Raw genomic sequence first — 8,806 nt, 5'->3', positions numbered from 1 at the left:
TGCTTTGGCGGCGCCTTTGCGGGAACAGCTGCTCTGCTGCTGCCTGGCGGGTTGGCCAGCCCGGCTTCGCGCAAGCGGGGGGGGGGAGGCTGTCAGCTGAAGTCCCGGCTGCTCGCGCTGCTGATGCCGCTGCTGCAGCGTCGGGGGGGCCGCCCAGCCCAGCCATCTGGGTTTGCTTAAGCCTCCGTTTGGCACAGGAGACCCCCGGGGGGAGGGAGGGAGGGGGACGCCGGGCAGGCGCTTCTTCCTCCTCTTCTTTGCGCAGCAGCTGGGTCGACCCCCCCCCCCCGCCCGCTTTTCCTTGGCGGGGCCAGTCAGCCGCGCAGCCCCGACCCCCAAGGAGGAAGGGAGCGTGGGGAGGGGAAGGGTCTTAGGTCCCCGCCGCTGGCCGTCTCCGAGGCTGTCCCGCAGGCGGCGACTTGCAAGGGGGCGTCTCTTCCCAGCCCCCCCCCTCTCCCCTGCTGAGACCATCTGTGCCCATCCTAAAAGACGAAACGATCCCGAATGCAGAATGAGAGAGTTGGAAGGGACCTTGGAGGTCTTCTAGTCCAACCCTCCCCTGCTTAGGTAGGAGACCCTACACCATTCCAGACGAATGGCTGTCCAGTCTCTTCTGAAAAACTTCCAGGGATGGAGCATCTACAACTTCTGGTGGCAAGTTGTTCCACTGGTTCATTGTCCTCCCTGTCCTTAGTTCCAAATTGCTTCTCTCCTTGGTTAGTTTCCATCCTTTGTTTCTTGTTCTGCCTTCAGGTGCTTTGGGGAATAGGTTGACTCTCTCTTCTTTGGGGCAGCCCCTCAAATATTGAAAGACTGCTATCATGTCACCCCTCGTCCTTCTCTTCCTTAAACTAGACATACCCAGTTCCTGCAACCGTTCTTCCTATGTTTTAGCCTCCAGTCCCCTCATCCTCTTTCTTGCTCTTCTCTGCACTTTTTCCAGAGTCTCAGCATCATTTTTTTGTATTTTGGTGACCAAAACTGAACACAATATTCCCAATGTATACAGCAGTGCAGCATAAAATAGGATTGATACTTTTTGTGATCTTGATGCCGTCTCTCTGTTGATGCAGCCTGGGATTGCATTGGCCTTTCTGGCAGCTGCAGCACATGCCTGGCTCACATTTAAATGATTCCCAGACCCCTCACACAGGCACTCCTGCTGAACCAGCTACTACCTTCTATGTCTGTGCATTTGGTTTTTTTCCTTGCCTAAGTGAAAACCCTTATTCTTCTCACCACTAAAATTGCCTTTTGTTGGATAAGGCCCAGGTCCTTCTGGATCTTCACTCCATCTTCTAAAGGGTTCCATCTTCTATTCCAGCCATCTTGGTCTCAGGGGTGAAATCCAGCAGGTTCTGACAGGTTCTGGAGAACCGGTAGCGAAAATTTTGAGTAGTTCAGAGAACCGGCAAATGCCACCTCTGGCTGGCCCCAGAGTAGGGTGGGAATAGGGATTTTGCAATATCCTTCCCCCAGGAGTGGGGAGGGAATGGGGATTTTGCAGTATCCTTCCCCTGGAGTGGGGTGGGAATGGAGATTGTTAAGGGTATTGTTGTTGTGTTACCAACCAGCAGAGTGTAGAGCACAGAGAAACGTTGCTGAGAGCAATGAATAAGAGATGTGCAAACTGGTTTACCAAAAGTTTACTTTATAGTGAAAAAACAATCTCATAGTCTTTAAATCAATCCAAGTCTTTGCCAGTAAAATCAGTCCAGCGATACAAAAACTCTTCTTACCACACAAACAGTAGTTGGTTAGAATAACAAACTCACTCTGGTTCACAAACCACAATGGTAGCAGATCCATCCAACGATGATAGCACAATGATAGCAACTCCACACACTATGGTAGCTTATCATCAACTGAATACGTTACAGTACCTTTCTTAAATACGTTCACAACTAATTACAGCATGGCTCAGCATTACAATGAATCAGCAGTAAAACTTTAAAGTCACACAATATATATTCATATTAAAGTCACAGAACACATATATTGCTTGGACAACTTGTTAGGCTCAAACCATATCCTAACAGAGATTTTGCAGTATTCTTCCCCTGCCATGCCCACCAAGTCACGCCTACCAAGCCACACCACGCCCACCAAGCCACGCCCACAGAACCGGTAAGAATATTTGGATGTCACCACTGCCTCATCTAAATTGTTAAATCGCCCCTCCCTCCCTCCTAGGGATTTGCTAGATTTTCTCCTAGATTTGCTAGATTTAAATTTGCTAGATTTTCATCAGGAACGGAGAAGAACGAAGATAAACGGACAACTGTTGAAGCACTAAGAGAGACCGTGGGAGCTTGGAAATTGTTTCTGGGTGGCGAGGGAAGGACAGAAGACATTCCACCACTCCTGCAGGATATAGCCAGCTATCATTGTTTTTCATTCTTGAGCATCCCCTTTGCCAAAATCTTGGGGTGGGGCTGGGACAGTGAGTTGCTTGCTGGGCCTGTTTGCAAGGTTCTTTGTGGATAAGGTCACACGGATGCAGTTCAAACCGGACTCCAGCATCGGGGCAGGCTGTGGTGAGGTCTTCTCAGCCACAGGGTCTCTCCTGCTATTCTGGATCCTTTTCAGCTTGTTGATCTTGGAGAATTTGGGCAGCGTGCTTGGAGGGAGACAGGCTTCCGTTGAAACCTTGTCTCTCCTAACTAATGAGATCCTTGCAAGCTAACTGGTTCTTCAGAAGAGCTCTTCGTTTCCTGTGTCATTTCCACAACGTCCATCATTAAAGTTTTGATTTAAAAAAAAAAAAAGATGTGGAGACTCTGGAAAGAGTGCAGAGAAGAGCAACAAAGATGATTAGGGGACTGGAGGCTAAAACATACAAAGAACAGTTGCAGTAACTGGATATGTCTAGTTTGATGAAAAGAAGGACTAGGGGAGGAATGATAGCAATCTTCCAATATCTCAGGGGCTGCCCCAAAGAAGAGGGGGCCAAACTATTCTCCAAAGAACCTGAGAGTAGGACAAGAAGCAATGGGTGGAAACTAATCAAGGAGAGAAGCAACCTGGAATTGAGGAGAAACTTCCTGACAGTGAAAACAATTAATCAGTGGAAGTACTTGCCTCCAGAAGTTGTGGATGCTCCAACACTGGAAATTTTTAAGAAGAGATTGGATATCCATTTGTCTGAAGTGGTGTAGGGTTTCCTGCCTGGGCAGAGGGTTGGACTAGAAGACCTCCAAGGTCCCTTCCAACTCTGTTATTCTATTCTATTAACTTGTGTCAACCTTTGGCAGTCTATTTGTGGCCTTGGGTGTCCTCTGGTGATGGAGGGAGGGATGTGCCCATGTTTTCAAGCCTGGTTTTAGCCTTGCAGAAGGTTTCTCTTGATGGAAACCAACTTCTGGGATTCACAATGACCTCCCATTTAAGATGTATCTCCTTTAAACTACCTGGAGCAATTGACTGTTCCTTGACTACTCAAGGAAGAATGGGAGGAAATTCCATAACTCACATTTGGGATGAGTTTGGTGGTGAAATCTTGGGTCTTGAGGGGTTGCAACAGGGCACGAGGGTGGAGGGGCTGCCCATCCTTGGTGCATGATGTTTCTCAGACCATGAAATCCACGGATCTCAAACAGATCACATGACCCTGGGACACTGCAACTGCCATAAATAGGAACCAGTGGGCAAGGGGCTGAATTTTGATCACATGACCAGGGGTTGCAACAATGGCCGTAAGTGTGAAAAATGGTCATAATTGAAAGACTGCCCGTATTATGACTATTGTATGTGGGTATGTGTATTTGTGTGCATGCATAGTCTTTCACAAATTTCTTTAGAATATAAAGAATATGACTATTTATGAAACACTCTTCAGAAAAGGAAAGGAAAGAAAAGAAAAAGAAGGGAAGGGAAGAAAGGAAAGGAAAGGAAAGGAAAGAAGGGAAGGGAAGGGAAGGGAAGGGAAGGGAAGGAAATAAAGGGAAGGGAAGGAAGAACAAAAGGAAAGGAAAGGAAGGGAAGGAAGGGAAGGGAAGGAAGGGAAGAAAGGAAAGAAGGGAAGGGAAGGAAGGGAAGGGAAGAAGGGAAGAAAGGAAAGAAGGGAGGAGAAGGGAAGGGAAGGAAAAAAGAAAGGAAGAGGAAAAGGAAAGGAATGGAAACAGAAGGGAAGGAAGAGCAAAAGGAAAGGGAAGGAAGGGAAGGGAAGGGAAGAAAGGGAAGGAAAGGAAGTGAAGAAAGGGAAGGGAAGAAGGGAAGAAAGGAAAGAAGGGAAGAGAAGAGAAGAGAAGGGAAGGAAAAAGGAAAGGAAGAGGAAAAGGAATGGAAAGGGAAGGGAAGGGAAGGAAGAGTGAAAGGAAAGAAAGGGAAGGAAGGGAAGGAAGGAAGGGAAGAAAGGGAAGGAAAGAAGGGAAGAAAGGAAAGAAGGGAAGAGAAGGGAAGGGAGGGAAAAAGGAAAGGATGAAGGAAAGGAAAGAAAAAGGAAGGCAGGGAAATAGGCCCAGTTGCTTCAAATTCTGTCCTTCCTTTCCTTTTTATGTGCTCCGTCAGATGCTTTCATTATCTGATCTCTATTCCATACATTAAAGTGACACCATGCAAAAATCTGTTTTCAATTTCCCCAAAGTTTTCTCCCCTGAAAAAAAAAAACCCAAAACTTTTTTTTCCTTTTGCCCGAAGGAATCCTCAACATGTTCCTCCCCATTCAACCCCCCCACTTTGCAAGAAACTCACCCCCCCCCTCCAGATGCATGTTCTTATCTGGCTTATCAGCTGGCTGAGGACCTGGCCTTCCTTCCATTGTGCAGCCTGCCTGCTCCTTGGGTAGCTTCCTCATTTCGGGTAAATTCCAAAGTGGAAGGGGGGGGGCAGGAGAAATATGAACATTTTTTGGGGGGGGGATTGGGAAGCATGAGCAACAAGTTTTCAGGGAGCTGGGAGGATCCGGAGCAGGAGGGGGGGGGAAAAATCAGCTTTTTGCATTCCTCCAGAAGCAACGAAGTTAGCAGGAATTTGGGAGAAATAATCAATCTGTAATTCACTTGTGATTATAAGATTGCAAATGTAAGATGGGCCACTGTGGCTTAGTTGCCTTTTTTTAAACAAAATAATCCTAGAATCTGTGCTGAATTTCTTACTGGCATGTCCCGTACAGTAGTTCTTGACTTACAACAGTTTCGTTTAGTGACTCTTTGAAGTTACGGCAGCACTGATAAAAGGGGACGTTTTCCACATTGAAATGTCCCTGAGGTCAAGTGATCAAACTTCAGAAGCTTGGCCACTGGCATGTACTTATGACGGTTGTAGCGTTCCGGAGTTACGTGATCCCTTTTTACGACCATCTGACAAGCCAAGTCGACGGGAAAAGCCAGATTCTTAACAACCATGTTGCTAACTTAATAACTTCAGTGATTTGCTTAACAGCTGTAGAAAAAAGGTTGTAAAACAGGGCAAAATTCACTTAACAGCTCTCTTATGGTCACCTAAATAGTACACAGCGCAGTCCAATCCCAAGAAGGCTCCACACTCATTTGCACTATTCAGGTGACCCCCAAGGGCACAGATAAACCTCCAAGTAGCCTCAATGACTCTCAGAGAGAGCACTAACGAGCAGATGACTGCAAGGAATATAAATCCACCCTTCACTCAGAACTGAAGGAAGCTTCTGGGATGAGAAGTGAAATGTCTTCAAGGAAAAATAAAGGAAGTCCGGTTGCCTTTTGAAAAAGCAATTTCGGGACAACCATGACCTGGAGGACTGAGAATCTCCATAGATGTGATTATTGGTTTTTATTGCTAGAAACTATGCCATGAATTAGAGGCAGCAAATCTTAACCATCGCCAGGGAAAAGATTGGTATTGGAGAGAGGTGAGCTAATGGGGATCAGACTAAACCCCCCATTTTTGTACTTTTAGAGAGTGCAAACTTTGTCCATTTTTAAAAATTCCTTCTCGGCCACTGCATCTTTTCCCCCTCGAGTTTTCCTTCTCCGACAGTTTCATTAACCATGTCTTTTCAGCCTCAGCTCTTCCTTGTGTACGATGCAATCTGGAAATTATTCCAAACCGATCCCGTGGGCCTTGTCTTAAAATTAAAATTGCCTGGAAAGCAACAGATCGGACATTCAATGTGACATATTTTAATTCTGCTCTTTTGCAAAGATTTCAGAATGCTCCATCATGAGCCCTGCATTGCCAATCATTGAATGCAAGACGATGAAAAAATATGCTTAGGGAAACACAAATTCTTTCCAGACACTGAGAAAAAGAGGCATTTTATAGTTTTGCAGTGTTATTATACATCAGTCTGAGAAATGCAAACACAACGTTGAAGAAGAATTCAGAGAGAGGCACATTATCAGACCAGGGTTGAAATGCTCCTGGTTCGGACCAGATCGCCTGATCTGGTAGCGATGGTGGCGGGTGGTTCGGAGAACCGGTTGCAAACATCCCTGCCCCCCCCCCTATGCCCAGCTGAGCCGCACGATCATCAAAGGCTTTTTTAAAATTTTTAAAAGCATTTTTTCTACAACCTCTTCGGCTGAAAAAATGCTTTTAAAAATAAAAAAAAAAGCCTCTGATGATCACGCGCTCAGCTGGGATCGTCAGAGGCTTTTAAAAGCATTTTTTTTACAACCTCTTCGGCCAAAGAGGTTGTAGAAAAAATGTTTTTAAAAGAAAAAAAGCCTCTTGTAGATCAGGCAACTCAGCTGGGATCGTCAGAGGCTTTTAAAAGTATTTTTTCTACAACCTCTTTGGCTGAAAAAATGCTTTTAAAAGCAAAAAAAAAAAGCCTCTGATGATCGCAGGGCTCAGCTGGGATCATCAGAGGCTTTTAAAAGCATTTTTTCTACAACTTCTTTGACCAAAGAGGTTGTAGAAAAAATGCTTTTAAAAGCCTCTGATGATCCCAGCTGAGTTGCCTGATTGTCAGAGGCTTTTAAAAGCATTTTTTTTTTTACAACCTCTTCGGCTTAAGAGGTTGTAGAAAAAAATGGTTTTAAAAGTAAAAAAAAAAAAAAAAGTTGGCCACGCCCACCCAGTCGCATTACCCCACCACCACCACCAAGCCACGCCCACAGAACCGGTAGTAACAAATTTTACATTTCACCACTGGGTCAGACCCTTCTGATCTGAAGGTCTCAGACTTGGAAACCGTTAAGTCACTGGTGGTCATTTTTATGGACTCATTTCTTTGTGGTCTGTAGCCATCATATGGATACATGGAATGACAATAACAGAATAATAGATTTGGAAGGGACCTTGGAGGTCTTCTAGTCCAACCCCCTGCCCAGGCAGGAGACCCTATTCTATTTCAGACAAATGGCTGTCCAGTCTCTTCTTTAAAACCTCCAGTGATGGAGCATCCACAACTTCTGGTGGCAAGCAGTTCCACTGGTTAATTGTCCTCACTATCAGGAAATTTCTCCTTAGTTCTAGGTTGCTTCTCTCCTTGATGAGTTTCCACCCGTTGCTTCTTCTCCTGCTTTCAGGTGTTTTGGAGAATAGCTTGACTCCTTTGTTCAATTACCTTCCAAATGTAACTTATACATGGATATTGCGATGTAGAAATATGCGCAGTGAAAACCATGCCTGAAAGAGGAACCGTTTCATTCTTGCAAGAGCAATTGTACGGTACTATTATGGAGAGGCAACCTTTTAAAAATTGGCAGCTGAAGGTATGAATAATTTCTCAGCCTCGGGGCCTGCAATTCCATGATTTTTATGTTCCATAAAAATTGTATTTCAAAAACGAGCAGATTGAACATATGAAGAATCAGAGAAAACCATGTTTGTTATGAACGAAAATCAAAGATATACAAAAATGATCCCCATGTCAGTTAATCCTTAGCTGGGTAACCTTTAGCATGAATGACGGCCTTACAACGTCTTCCCATGGAGGGAACCAAGTCTTTGAGTTCTGCAGCTGTTTATAATGTGAAACCAAGATAGGATGGCTTATATTAACTGGGTTTTATTGCTGGGTCGCTTCTGACTAACCAGTTTCTTTAGTCGGAAAATCCATAGATTTTCAATGGGGTCAAGGTCTGGGCTCTTCCCAGGCCATTCCAGCAGTGGAATAGGATTATCTTGAAACTCCCAAAAAAAAGTGGTGTCATTAGCCATCAAACCTCAAAAATATACTTTTCCCAAAAGGTTTCCACAATTTTGGCCACTACTGTACGCAACTACCTGTCTCTGGGCGTTCAGCAGCCCATTTGGCTTTCCACTGTGTGTTGATGTGTAGAACCTCAGCCTCTACTCGCAGAAAATCAGCACTAGGGTTGGTCTACTCCACAGCTGAATACTGTGCCCCTGTTTGGCTTAATAGCGGCCACACCAGCAAGATCGATGCTAGACTAAAGGGTACAATGAGGATCCTAAACAATGAGGTTGCATAAAATCTACTCCTACTTGCCGGCTCCCCGTCTTGAGCCACATTGCACCACCAGCCCTATGAAGGCAGGAAGCCTTAGTGAAGGAGCACAAGAAAATTTTGAGAAAACAGTGGTGAAATCCAAATTTTTTTACTACCGGTTCTGTGGGCGTGGCTTGGTGGGCATGGCAGGGGAAGGATACTGCAAAATCCTCATTCCCTCCTTACTCCTGGGGGAAGGATACTGCAAAATCTCCGTTCCCACCCTACTCTGGGGCCAGCCAGAGGTGGTATTTGCCGGTTCTCTGAACTACTCAAAATTTCCGCTACCGGTTTGTCAGAACCTGCTGGATTTCACCCCTTTGAGAAACCCACTTCTTCCTGTGTGCACGCTGATCTTCCTCAGGTATCAATTGGCAGGCTTAAATCCAGGGTAGCCCCCTCTGGCACTCGCTCAACAGCTGTCTAACA

The sequence above is a fragment of the Pituophis catenifer genome, unplaced genomic scaffold (assembly GCF_029215685.1).
Source record: "Pituophis catenifer annectens isolate HBS135680 unplaced genomic scaffold, rPitCat1.0.hap2 SCAF_4, whole genome shotgun sequence".
Classification (NCBI taxonomy): Eukaryota; Metazoa; Chordata; class Lepidosauria; order Squamata; family Colubridae; genus Pituophis; species Pituophis catenifer.
Note: the sequence above shows the minus strand (reverse complement) of the source record.